Genomic DNA, 13,093 nt, shown 5'->3' with positions numbered 1-13,093 from the left:
ACCTACAAAGAAGCAGCAACTGAAGGTAGCTGCAGTGAAGGCCTAGCAGAGTATCTAAAGGGAGTAGAGTTGGATGTCTCGAGACCGGTCTCAAGACCACTTTTACGTGGTCTTGGTCTTGTCTTGGTCTCGGATCCCTCGGTCTTGTTTAGGTCTTGCTGTCTCAGATCGATATAGTCGTCGGGAGATTTGGAGTCAACAGTATCCATGACACACAACGTAACGTTCGATAATGTGTCATGCGCAAAAGCATCAGCTCTAAGAGCTGTGCTTAGAGAGTGCTTTGTAGTGAATCAGAAGAGTCAACTCCTCACTTCATTTCCTTTCGCTGCTCAGCTCTCACACAGTGGCTCATCTATGCTCCAATCCCTCCATATTGTGGCCAATCACATGCGAGGATATAGGATAATATCATTATGTGAAAAACAGAGAGGGTGAGGCTGCAGTTTAAAGACTTTTTTGTCTTGGTCTTGGTCTTGGTCTTGACTCGGTCTGTCTTGGTCTCGTCTTGGTCTCGGTCTTGTCTTGGTCTCGGTCTTGTCTTGGTCTCGATACCCTCTGGTCTTGGTATTGTCTTAGTCTTGGTTTAGGCGGTCTTGACTACAAGTCTAAAAGGGAGGAAACAGCATTTGGTGATGTCCATGGCTTCTAGACTTCTTGTTACAAAAATAATTCCTTTTTTTAAAATGATGTCCAATAACTTCCTCTAAATTTAAAAATGGGGCACTTGGGTAAAAATAGTTGTAATCCCTGAGCAGTTAAAGCAAAACTGCAAAAACTGTATTAATTTAAGGAACAATGAAACGCAATAAAACTAATGAGTGTACTTAAAGTTGTAAAGTATACTTTTTTTGCTGTTGTTGTTAACAAACAACACAATAGGTGACATATATGTTTTGCACGTAACCCTTATTGGGTTTACACTAAAACGTAAAGAATTTATAATTCTCCAAATGTAGACCTTCATTTCAATGACACGACAGCTGCCATTTTAATAATATCAAACAAAATATCTGGATTATGTTACACATCTGATGAACAGACCTTTCAGTCATCAGTTCTCTGAACGAGTGATTCATTCACACTTCTTCTCCTCGAGTCCTTCTGATATTCATTGGATTGGAGCAAATTGCTTAGATAGCTAAATAAGCCTCAGTTAAACAATCGGAATTGGTGCAGCTTAATGGATTCCTGGCTTCCAACAACATATTAAAAACAGAGTAAACCATTAAAATGTGACCTTTGTGTCATGATACCACCCTTGGTTCTGTGTGTGTGTGTGTGTGTATTTCTCAGTGGGTGTTTGTGTGGGTGTACAAGGGCCAACCTAAAGTTGAAGTTTCATTGTGTTTTTCTCTCTGTGACTTTCCTTTCTCTTCTTCTTCTTCTCGTCTCTGTCACTCCCTCGCTCTGTATTTTCTGTCCATCTGGTGTTGCCATGGGAACCCTGCCTACTAATCCCTGTTCACTGAATCAAGAAATGGAGGGTGTAGTTTTACTGGGGTGGTCCTATCAGAATCACTAGATGGCATCTCAGACCCATCTATCAATCCTGATCTAGGTGCTCATTGCGGTTTTGGAGATGTCAGCCACATGTTTAATCTGCACACAAAGAGAAATGTAAAAAGGTCAGTTTGGAGTTTCTGGAACTTTTACAATTTGTTGATGGACAAAAGCCAAATACAAGAATGTGTGCTTAAGTCAGATTAATGTTTCACCAGCTATATCAGGCTTACCAAAGTTTCAGCAGATTAATGCATTGACTGAGTGGCATCAGGCTTCGCATCTCACTCTTCAAATGACACAGATTGATTTTAATGGCAACATAGCAACATAGCCCTTTACAAAATAAATAAATAGATAAATTGACTGCAATGGGGGAGTGGACAGGGCAGTGAGTGTCAGGCAAGTGTTAAAAATGCTAAATGTAAAAGAAAAATTAACACAAAACCAAAGGGGGGCAGTTATTTGTGCACGGTTTTCCACAATATTTCAATCAGGTTGAGGTCCGGGCTTTAACTGGACCGTTGTATCACCTAAATTCTTTTGTTTTTTCAGCCATTCTGTTTTAGATATGCTGCTGTGCTTGGGATCATTGTCCTGTTTCATGATCCAAGTTTGGCCAAGCTTTAGCTGGCCTCATATTTGACTCGAGAGTACTTTGGTGTAAAGATGAGTTCATGTTCAACTCAGTGAGTGCAAGGTGCCCGGAACTTGTGGCTGCAAAATTAGCCTAAATCATCACCACCGTGACAATTGGTATTAAGTGTTTGTGTTGATATGCAGTGTTTGCTTTTCATCGCCAAACTTTGTTTCTGTCTTTCCGAAATGCCTTGTTCCAGAAGTATTTGTGGTTTGCTCTGATGCAACTTTGCAAAAGAAGAGGCTTTCTCCTGGCAATGCTTCCAAACAAGCCATACCTGTTCAGTGCTTTTATAATGGTACCATAATGACTGTTAACTTTTAACATGCTGACTGAGCCCTGTAAAGTCCCTGTAAAGATGCAGTTTGGGGGGGGGGGTTTCAGGTTCTCTGAGCATTTCATGGTTAGGTGTGAATTTCTGGGAATATCAGTAACCAACAATTGCATTAATTGCTTATGTCTTTCCTCCTTGGAAATGGGTTAAACACACACTCAATGCTCCAGACAAGCAAACTGCCATAACTTATTTTTAATAAGGTGCTCACACTTGCTGCTGATCAATAATCAAGTCCTTTTGATTATCATCACCTTCCCATGGAAGAAGAGTAAGGCAGTAAGGCTGTACTTACTTTTCATACACACTAGTGCAATATCTTGGGTTTGCTTTTATTCAATACATAATGGCATAGTGTAATATGGCAGGATTGGTAGTTCAGCCAAGGTTTCATTTACCTAATTTTAAGACCCGCTAAGGACCAGATTAGATTATGTCCTGTTATATAAAGCCTTAAAATTTAAAGAATGCACACTTTCCTTTAACAGTGACTATATGTGTTGTATTTAGAGCTACATGGCAGTCATTACAAATGCCATCTAAGCTCTGAGATATGAATGTGCATACATGTTAAATCCACATATGACTTGATGGCAATGCCCATGAAGGCAGTCTCTTGACTGTCTGAAGCCATTTTTTCATGCAAACTCGAATATATTTCTTGGTTTGAACTAGGGCTGGGCCATATTATACCGTTCATGGTAATACCGGTATACTGTTAGGCAACGATAGGAAAATGAAATATCGCGATAGAATATGAGTAAAACGCGCATGCGCAGTGCCTTTGTTTTCATACGCACATGGCCGATTGTTGAGTGAAACAGATGAACCAGAATTGGTTTGTAAAAATGGTGCAACTTCAGTGATGTGGAACTGGTTTGGTGTTTGTCCGTCAGATACACAACAAAGCACATTTTTTTGCAGAACATGCAAGCGGCCGTTGTTATTGTCATATTTGTCGGACTAAGACGCTCTTAAATCTGGGAGTAATCTGGGTCCTAAACTCCGTATACTTCAGGTCAAACAACACTGCAGCATCACTTAGAGTTAAAAACTGTCCAAATTCTTTCATCTTTAATAAAACGATCAGCATTGCTGCTTTACCAGGTGTAACTATAAAGTTTAACTTCCAGGCATCCATGAAAACAAAAGTTATTACATTTAACGGAGTTAGAAGTTAGCAGGAAGCTAGCGGAAGTTAGCTCGCTAGTTTCGCTAGTTACCTAAGCATGATATAGCATGTTCTGACGGAGAGATTTCTGAAAAAAATCAAACGTACAGCTCTGCTATCACTTCCAACATAAATGAAGACAGGAAACTAAACAGCAGTGACGTTTGTAGGGTTACTGAAGTTGGGCTAGCTGGTATATAATGATGTGCTACGTGATCGCTAGCGACACAGCTATGTTAGCATAACATAAACAGTGAAGCTGGAGGACGAACACTAACACTTTTCCACTTATAAAAGTTAACGTGAAGGTTCTTCATGGTTAGAGACAAATGCAATCGCATGGCAGGATACTGTAAACGGACCAAACTTCAGTCAGGAGAACAACTGAGATAATCCATCCACAATACGAGGTTAGTCATTAATATACTGCAACAACATGGGAATAGAGCAGCTGCCAGAGAATTCACCATTAATGAATCAATGGTACAGAAGTGGAGGAAGCAAGAAGAACGAGTTTAATAAAGTTTGATTTATCTGACTGCTTTGTTTCGCTTAATGTGCCTTATAATCCCGTGCACCTTATGGTGCGAAAAATACGTACTGCACACTGCAGTTTGATGTTGCAAAGCACCTCTTTTTAACTTCAGTGGATATTATACATGGTTATGCTCAGGATATGTCAGCCCATTTCTACTGGAAATGCCTTTTGGTTAAACTTTCAGCAAGGAATTTGCATTTGCACTGTTACATTTTTATAAAGCTTTAATGTACATAAAAACCAGCTTCTTGTTTAAGTGAAAATAAATGGAAGGTTGTCTTTTTGCGCTAGTAATGTTGTGGAGTTGTATTTTGTCTCGCATCAATTATATCGTCGGTTATATCGTTATCGCAAATTTTCAAATATATATCGTGATAAATATTTTTGGCCATATCGCCCTGCTCTAGTTTGAACTTTATTAGTTATTCCCTGCTACCTTGATAGTCTTGGAGTCACTGAGGTGGTGTAGTAACCACATCTCATTAGATCTCTATCTCCTCCCGGCTGGAGGTTTCTTCCTGTTAAAAGAGAGTTTTTCCTTCCCAGTGTTGCCAGGTGCTTCCTCAAAGGCCGTCATTGCCCTAAATTCAATAAGCTTAATTGAGAGAAGTAGTTGCTAAAGAAAACCTTCTCTTTTTAGCTTATTTCACTCTCAAAAGGATTTTCCAATATAATGTGATTCTCAAGAAATGTTTGAGTCATCACTCAAATAACATTCAAAGAACAAGAAGCGAAATCCTGCAGAGAGGAGTGCGATTAAAGGTGTGTAAATAACCTTTATATCAACTGTGCTTTAACCAGCCTGCTACATCTGCAGGCTATGATATAATTAACTGCATCAGTGGCTGTTTTTTGGGGGTGGGTTCAAAAGTGTACACAAACACACTCCTGTGTTATCCCTTGAGAACTACGTTTTTTCTTGCTGAGTCCTCAACAGACTCAGTGGGGGACTCACTGACATGAGGGAGCTGTAATTAATACAGAGAGAAGGGTGTACTTCGTGTACCATGATACACATGCAAAAATGTTAATAATTTAGATTAGACTGTTTCGAGGCTTAATATGAAGGTGTGTGTATGCAAAATGATCTTAGCAGGACTCCTGTTTGTATTTTTTTAATCTGCGATTTAAAATGGCTCCCTTTATTTGCAACACATGCCATAATTTGGATGGTAGCGCAACAGAGAACAGTTGGGCAAGTCCACAGTTATTGAAGCAGTTGCAAATGAATCCCGTGAGACTGAATCTTCAGGCTGAGCTGAACTGAACTGAGTTAATGGCTTTTGTGAACAACTCCTGCGTGACTCACTCCTGGGGCCACATTACAGGAATATCCGAATGAGAAAATCCTTTCTTGATCTCACTTAAGAAAGCAATTTAGAGTTTCTCCGAGACAGAAAGAGTGTTGCTGAATGCAACGTCAATCAAGCTGTAAAGTAACAATCGGCAAATCGCGCTCAATCTGCTGCAGAGGCACAAAATAATTTGATGTGATAGCGCGATTCATGACTGACTGCTTCGAATATAGCAACAACAAAAAAAATACTGTGCATGGGCCTGTGTGTGCCAACAGATGAGCTGCTCTGAAAAGACAAGTCATGATTTGCTTCATTATTTTAAAGCTCATAAAGATGTGAGTATGAGAGGTTACTCATCATTATGATGGCTATCCTTAATAGATTTTTTGCAGTGTGTGATGTTAAAGGGCTGTTTAATTTAGAATAAATTCATTTAAACATTTTAGGAAGCTCACATTTGAATTGATTGATTTATCGCAGCAGCATAATTTTGCATCAAAGTTCCAAAAGCACCATTTGAATCAGCTGTGTTGGATCAAGGACACATCTAAAACCTGCAAGACACCGGCCCTCGAGGCCTGGACTTACCTACCACTGCTTAGGGTCAGGGGTCTCAAACTCCAGGCCTCGAGGGCCGTTGTCCTGCAGGTTTTAGATGTGTCCTTGATCCAACAAGGCTGATTTGAATGGTTAAATTACCTCCTCAACATGTCTTGAAGTTCTCCAGAAGCCTGGTAATGAACTAATCATTTGATTCAGGTGTGTTGGCCCAGGGTTGATATCTAAAACCTGCAGGACACCGGCCCTCGAGGCCTGGACTTTGACACCCCTGGATTAGAGGGTTGAAGGCAATCAGAATCAGAATCAGAATCAGAATACTTTATTGATCCCTGGGGGAAATTATTTTTTGTTACAGTGCTCCATTTTACAATACAATTTTACAATACTGTATATATAAACTATGACTTCACCTATTGGTTTTGGGCTCTGCATTTTAAGGCTCTATTGGTGGCATATACTATATTGTTTTTCTTTTCTTTTTTTTTGGAGTTAGAAGTGGCCATATTTGGAAAAGAGGATGGAGTTCTAAGTTCTAAGGCTACTAAGATACAAAAATCATCTTGGATAGGCTGAACCTCACACTCCATAAAAAGTACTCCAAAAGGCCTCAGTACTTTGGAGATGTCCCCGTTCAGTGGTTCAAACATGTGGTCATGAGATAGATATCCACTCGTCCAGTATCCCCCCAAAAAAGTACAACTGTTGTATGAAGGGGGAAATTGCCTTAAGAGAGCAATGTGTTTTTCATACTAGGTTTTGTTGCATAGTCTCACATTTAATATGTGATTCTATATGAAAAAAAACCAAACATTTTTTGAGCCACCCTCAAGTGGCTGCTATATGAACTGCAACTTCTGATGCCTGGCTTAATTTTTCTGCACTTGAGGTTGCCACTTGGCAGCGATGCAGGGCCGCAGCAGCGCTGACACATCAGAGGGTGAGATGGGAAAAGTTGCAGCTTAAATAGACTGCCAAATTGGCAGGATGTGTTTGCTGTATCACGTGAAGAGAATGAGGCACGTTGTGTGTGTGTGTGTGTGCGTGTGTGTGTGTGTGTGTGTGTGTGTGTGTGTGACGCAGTGTCGCCGGCCTTTACTAACTTGCATGCGTCACTCCACGTAATATGAGGATACATATTTTCTTTTATTTTTTTATTTATACATATTCTCTTTCCTTAAAGCGACACAGGTTAATTGCACAGCGCAGTGACATGAAACACTGCAGGTGTTCATGTGTGTTAAATGGCAGCACTTACAGCAGCACAACTCATATGGCCGTGATTCGACTGAGGCAAGAACATGCTTAAGGCGTAGCCACTGTTATCACACTATGATTAAGATAATGTGATCATGCACTTAGCCTGAGCATTATCACATTAACATATTGTTGCTGCTGAGTAACATTAGAAAACACTTGCAGGGATGGACTAAAAAGAGAGCTATGCAGGTGAATAAATAATCAGCTGTAGAGATATCCTGGAGTATAAATTAGAGTGAGAGAGTGAAAAGCAATCACGGCTACCTTCTAAACATGGATCATTTGGGGAATTCCCTCTTTGGCTAAAGTGTGGGGAGTTGGAGCCATTTGGAAAGCTCCCTGCTGGAAGTTTTTCTTTTTTGGTCCACATATATTTGGGAGTTTGGCCAGATTCATTTTTAGAGAGTTTTATGAGCATCAGTGAAGAAAAAACATAGAGTCCTGCCGGTGACTTAAAATGCAGAATATCAACGATAATCACTTAGTTTGCTAAAGTTATTTTAACATCAGTTTGCAAGAAGTCAAAGAAAATAGCCATAAAATAAAGATAGCTAATTTAATGTACATGTCTCCTGACGGTCCAGACTCTTTTTATTAAACGGCATTTCAACAACACAGGGTCGTTTATCCCCACAGGTATTTTTCAAACCACTTTGTCACTTTTTTCTGAGATTTTTTAGATTAAGCTGGACCAGTTGTTCTCAAAGTAGTCCCAGAACTCCTGGAGCTATTGCTAAGGGTTCTGCAAAATATTACAGTATGCCATAAATTAGCAAATTATGATGCATTAACAAAAATTGCACTTAGTGTTGTTAATCATTCGTGGCAAAGGAGCACATACTTTGTGTCTGTTGAGCCAATTCAATTTCTGATATGACCCCAACATTGTTCTTTTAGTAGAAATGATGGTATGCTGCTGCTTTATCAGTGTTAGGATGATTAGGAGTCCTTGGTTATCTTTCTTGTCCGTAATATTTCACCTGTGGTTTAAAAACCACAACTGAGTTATTTATGATGAAATAATTTTCTCATGGGTTTTATCCGGGTTTTTAATGCTTTGTGTCTTGTTCTGTTTTATCTGAACAAGCCCCTAGAAAAGGCAGTGATCACTGTCAGCCTCTCTCGGTTTTTATTACAACTATTCATCAACAGCATGTTTTAAAGCTCATTTTTAAAACCTTACAATGTAACTAAAGCCCACCCCATGCAGCAGCAGTATATTAAATACTAACCTCATATTGTGGATGGATTATCTCAGTTGTTCTCCTGACTGAAGCTTGGTCAGTTTACAGCATCCTGCCATGCGATTGCATTTGTCTCTAACCATCGGGAACCCTCACGTTAACTTTTATCAAGCTGAAAAAAGTTAGCGTTCATCCTCCAGCTTCACTGTGTTTATGTTATGTTAACATAGCTGTGTCGCTATCGATCACGTAGCACATCATTATATACCAGCTAGCCCAACTTCAGTAACCCTACAAAAGTCACTGCTGTTTAGTTTTCTGTCTTCATTTATGTCGGAAGTAATAGCAGAGCTGTACGTTTGAATTTTTCAGAAATCCCTCAGTCTGAACATGCTATATTATGTTTAGGTGGAAACTAGCGAGCTAACACGCTGCTAACTTCTAACTCCGTTAAATTTCATGAATTCTGTTTTCATGGATGCCTGGATGTTAAACTTAAGTGTTACCCCTGGTAGAGCAGCAACGCTGATCATTTTATTAAAGATGAAAGAATTTAGATTTTAACTCTCAGTGATGCTGCAGTGTTCATTTGACTTTGGACCTGAAGAGGAGTTTGGACCTGCAAGCGGCTAATGGACGTCAGACTTAGAGACGGGATAGACAGTTGTATTGATTTAAGTAGGAGTGTGTCTGTTCTACTAGACATGCGTGAGAACAACTTAAAAAAAAAGAGAGGCTCAAAGGAACCTCTTGTGTAGAGACAGTGTAGTGCTTGCGTTAGCTGTTGCATGGTTACATAAGCTTATATAGGTACACAGGGAGTTGTTAAATTATTAAGATTTGTGGTTTAGTAAAGGAATTTTATTAATTTATTTATTAATAAAAGTCAAAAAGTTTTGTCATTATATCTGGCCAATAAATCCGTCCTGTTACCTCATGAAATGGTAGCCTGTGACCCTTTTAAACTAATGTTACTGATATTTATTAGACTGACTTGAAGTCTATCTTGTCATTTAACTCTCGGAAGAAAGCAAATGTGCTCATTTCCTTTCATCTCCAGCTATCCTGTTTTGATCTGGTCAGCACATTGTATTATTGTTGTATTATTATTATCACAGTCTGAAGTCTAGAACTCAATGCATTCATCCATCCGTCTTCATCTGTTTGTTTGCTCCTCAGCTGTCTTCGCTTCCTATCCTCAGGTATCTTTTCCTTCCTCTGTGATGGCAGGAATGGTCGCCATAGAAACAGAGAGCCTATGGTGAAGTGAGAGAAAGACTGAGGAAGAAAAGAAAGACAAGCAATGCGAAAGATACAAAAGGAGGGTGGGCCAACTTTAAGGCCTGCACTTCATCCATTTTTGCCTCGCAGCAGTTCCCTACTCTTTCTTTTTTTTGGAACTTCTCCTGAAGCTTTCATCTGTTACTTCTATCCATCCCCCAGCTTTGTTTCTAATCCTTCATCTGTCCCTCTGAGTCCTGGAGTTAAGAGCCACTTATACCTCTTGGGTCTGACAAACAGTTTATGATACACATAACTAATGTGTGCTTTCCATGCAGCAAGACCACCCCACCTTGATTGTAAACACGGGAGGATAGATTCTCGTTAAAAAAGAAAAAGAAAAACTGTAAAAAGTGCTTGTTAGCTGCAGCATTTACTTCATGCTGTAGTTGCTCTGAGCTGATTTAAAGTGACAAATCAAAGTACAGCACTTGTGTCTCCTGAGTGGAAGGCTGCATCATCATTAAATGGCTTTTGCTCGGCATGTTTCTTAAAATAAATGCTGTCAGTTTAAGGTCATTGTAAACTAAAATAACTACAGCGATGGAGGCTTTAAGAGACTCATACCAGAAAAAAATGTCTAAATGGTGAAATGCTTATGCCCCTGTGTGGAGGAACCTATGTGCTGGCGAGGGAAAAGAGTATGTATTTGTGTGTGTGTGTGTGTGTGTGTGTGTGTGTGTGTGTGTTTCACTGTTTTAATCTCATTCATATATTCATCAGCAGGCAGAATGCTGACGCAAGTGAGAAGGAGAGGAGGCATGGAGAGAGTGAGAGGCAGAAAGTGTGAGATAAAGTGCGAGGAGGAGAAACAAATCCAGAAATTCATCGTCCATCTAGCTATCTATCCAGCGCTAATGTGACTCTGTTTTTTGGTGTACACATTAAACATACAGAAGGGAGAGGAATAGCAGAGGTACCAGCAGAAAGACAAACATAACAAAGGTGAAGTATCCCAGAAACATGTAGACATACGGAAAAGAGCTTCTCTTCTGTTTACAACAAATCCCTTTAACTGAATCTGGTCAGTGCGAGAGACATTTTTTGACAAAAGTCCAATTAACCTAACATTGTTAGCACACACAGACAGATTTGCTTCAGCTTGAAGGCTTACATCTGTGGGCCTCCTTCTCTCTGTTGTATCTAACTCTGTTTGCTCTGTGCTGACAATGTGAAAAAAACACAATGGAAAAAGTGCAAAAAAAAATCACAAAACAGATAACAGGAAAACAAGGAAATTAGTGAAGAAACGGTGACTATGAAACAAGAGCAGACTACAATGACAGGATGAGTTCCTGATCTTTGACTGTGATCGTGTCTGTCATTAACCACAGTCCATCAGGACCCTGTCCATTCGCTGGACAGCTGGCTGACTCTGAAAGTCAAACAGGTGTGACATGGTTCTCAGACTAGAAAATGGCAATTACACTAGTGAATGATGACATGCTGGATTGCAGTAAAAATGCCAGAGAGAGGCAAAAGGCAAAATATTATAGTTATGTGATAAATACGCTCATATTTGAGTGACAAAGCCTACGATGACATGAACAAAGTAGATGGTCATGTGAATTAGTAATCCATACATACAGGGAGTGCAGAATTATTAGGCAAATGAGTATTTTGTCCACATCATCCTCTTAATGCATGTTGTCTTACTCCAAGCTGTATAGGCTCGAAAGCCTACTACCAATTAAGCATATTAGGTGATGTGCATCTCTGTAATGAGAAGGGGTGTGGTCTAATGACATCAACACCATATCAGGTGTGCATAATTATTAAGCAACTTCCTTTCCTTTGGCAAAATGGGTCAAAAGAAGGACTTGACAGGCTCAGAAAGGTCAAAAATAGTGAGATATCTTGCAGAGGGATGCAGCAGTCTCAAAATTGCAAAGCTTCTGAAGCGTGATCATCGAACAATCAAGCGTTTCATTCAAAATAGGCAACAGGGTTGCAAGAAGCGTGTGGAAAAACCAAGGCGCAAATTAACTGCCCATGAACTGAGAAAAGTCAAGCTGCAACATCACTGGTTTGGGCTGGTATCATCAAAGATGAGCTTGTGGGGCCTTTTCGGGTTGAGGATGGAGTCAAGCTCAACTCCCAGTCCTACTGCCAGTTTCTGGAAGACACCTTCTTCAAGCAGCGGTACAGGAAGAAGTCTGCATCCTTCAAGAAAAACATGATTTTCATGCAGGACAATGCTCCATCACACGCGTCCAAGTACTCCACAGCGTGGCTGGCAAGAAAGGGTATAAAAGAAGAAAAACTAATGACATGGCCTCCTTGTTCACCTGATCTGAACCCCATTGAGAACCTGTGGTCCATCATCAAATGTGAGATTTACAAGGAGGGAAAACAGTACACCTCTCTGAACAGTGTCTGGGACGCTGTGGTTGCTGCTGCACGCAATGTTGATGGTGAACAGATCAAAACACTGACAGAATCCATGGATGGCAGGCTTTTGAGTGTCCTTGCAAAGAAAGGTGGCTATATTGGTCGCTGATTTGTTTTTGTTTTGTTTTTGAATGTCAGAAATGTATATTTGTGAATGTGGAGATGTTATATTGGTTTCACTGGTAAAAATAAATAATTGAAATGGGTATATATTTGTTTTTTGTTAAGTTGCCTAATAATTATGCACAGTAATAGTCACCTGCACACACAGATATCCCCCTAAAATAGCTAAAACTAAAAACAAACTAAAAACTACTTCCAAAAACATTCAGCTTTGATATTAATGGGTTTTTGGGTTCATTGAGAACATGGTTGTTGTTCAATAATAAAATTATTCCTCAAAAATACAACTTGCCTAATAATTCTGCACTCCCTGTAGACTGTAATGAAAAGATGGATGAAGCTGGGTAAACGCCTAGTAGCCCACAGGAGGCAAGTCCCTGCTTTCTGGATGAATTTGTGGGCTCTGGCTTCAGATGTTACTGAGTTAAGCATAATGTACATGATCTAAAATATGGGCATTGTTACGAGTTAGAAAGCGTTCCAAATTACTATGCAAATAAGATTTTAGTGTCATAAATGTTTTTGTGTTCAGTTAAACTCATGTCTCTCGGCTCTGTGGATCACTGATATCAATCTCAGACAGCTGTCATAATTAGTTTGGAAGGGGATGAGTCCAATAAAATGAAAACTAGTTAAGAAGGATGTTCCACATCATTAAGCATGCCACAGGTTTCAAGTAATATGGTAAAGTAAAAGGGTCTGTGCTGCAGATATGTGATGAATAGTGTAATACCTTGGAAGAGGTCTGAAAACATTAGGTATTATATGAAAACTTAAACGTAACCATTGTACTATGAAGAAACTTGTGGCTG

General features: G+C 39.7%; 1 protein-coding gene across 1 annotated transcript in view; it reads left to right on the top strand.

Moving 5' to 3' along the window:
* The window catches only part of lrrc7 (leucine rich repeat containing 7), a 149,192-nt gene that overhangs the window by 29,058 nt on the left and 107,041 nt on the right, over positions 1-13,093 (top strand). The gene's annotated exons all lie outside the window — the stretch shown is intronic.

The sequence above is a fragment of the Astatotilapia calliptera genome, chromosome 17 (genome assembly GCF_900246225.1).
Source record: "Astatotilapia calliptera chromosome 17, fAstCal1.2, whole genome shotgun sequence".
Taxonomy (NCBI): domain Eukaryota; kingdom Metazoa; phylum Chordata; class Actinopteri; order Cichliformes; family Cichlidae; genus Astatotilapia; species Astatotilapia calliptera.
The sequence above is the reverse complement of the archived record's forward strand: the minus strand, read 5'-3'. Positions and strand labels throughout refer to the sequence as shown.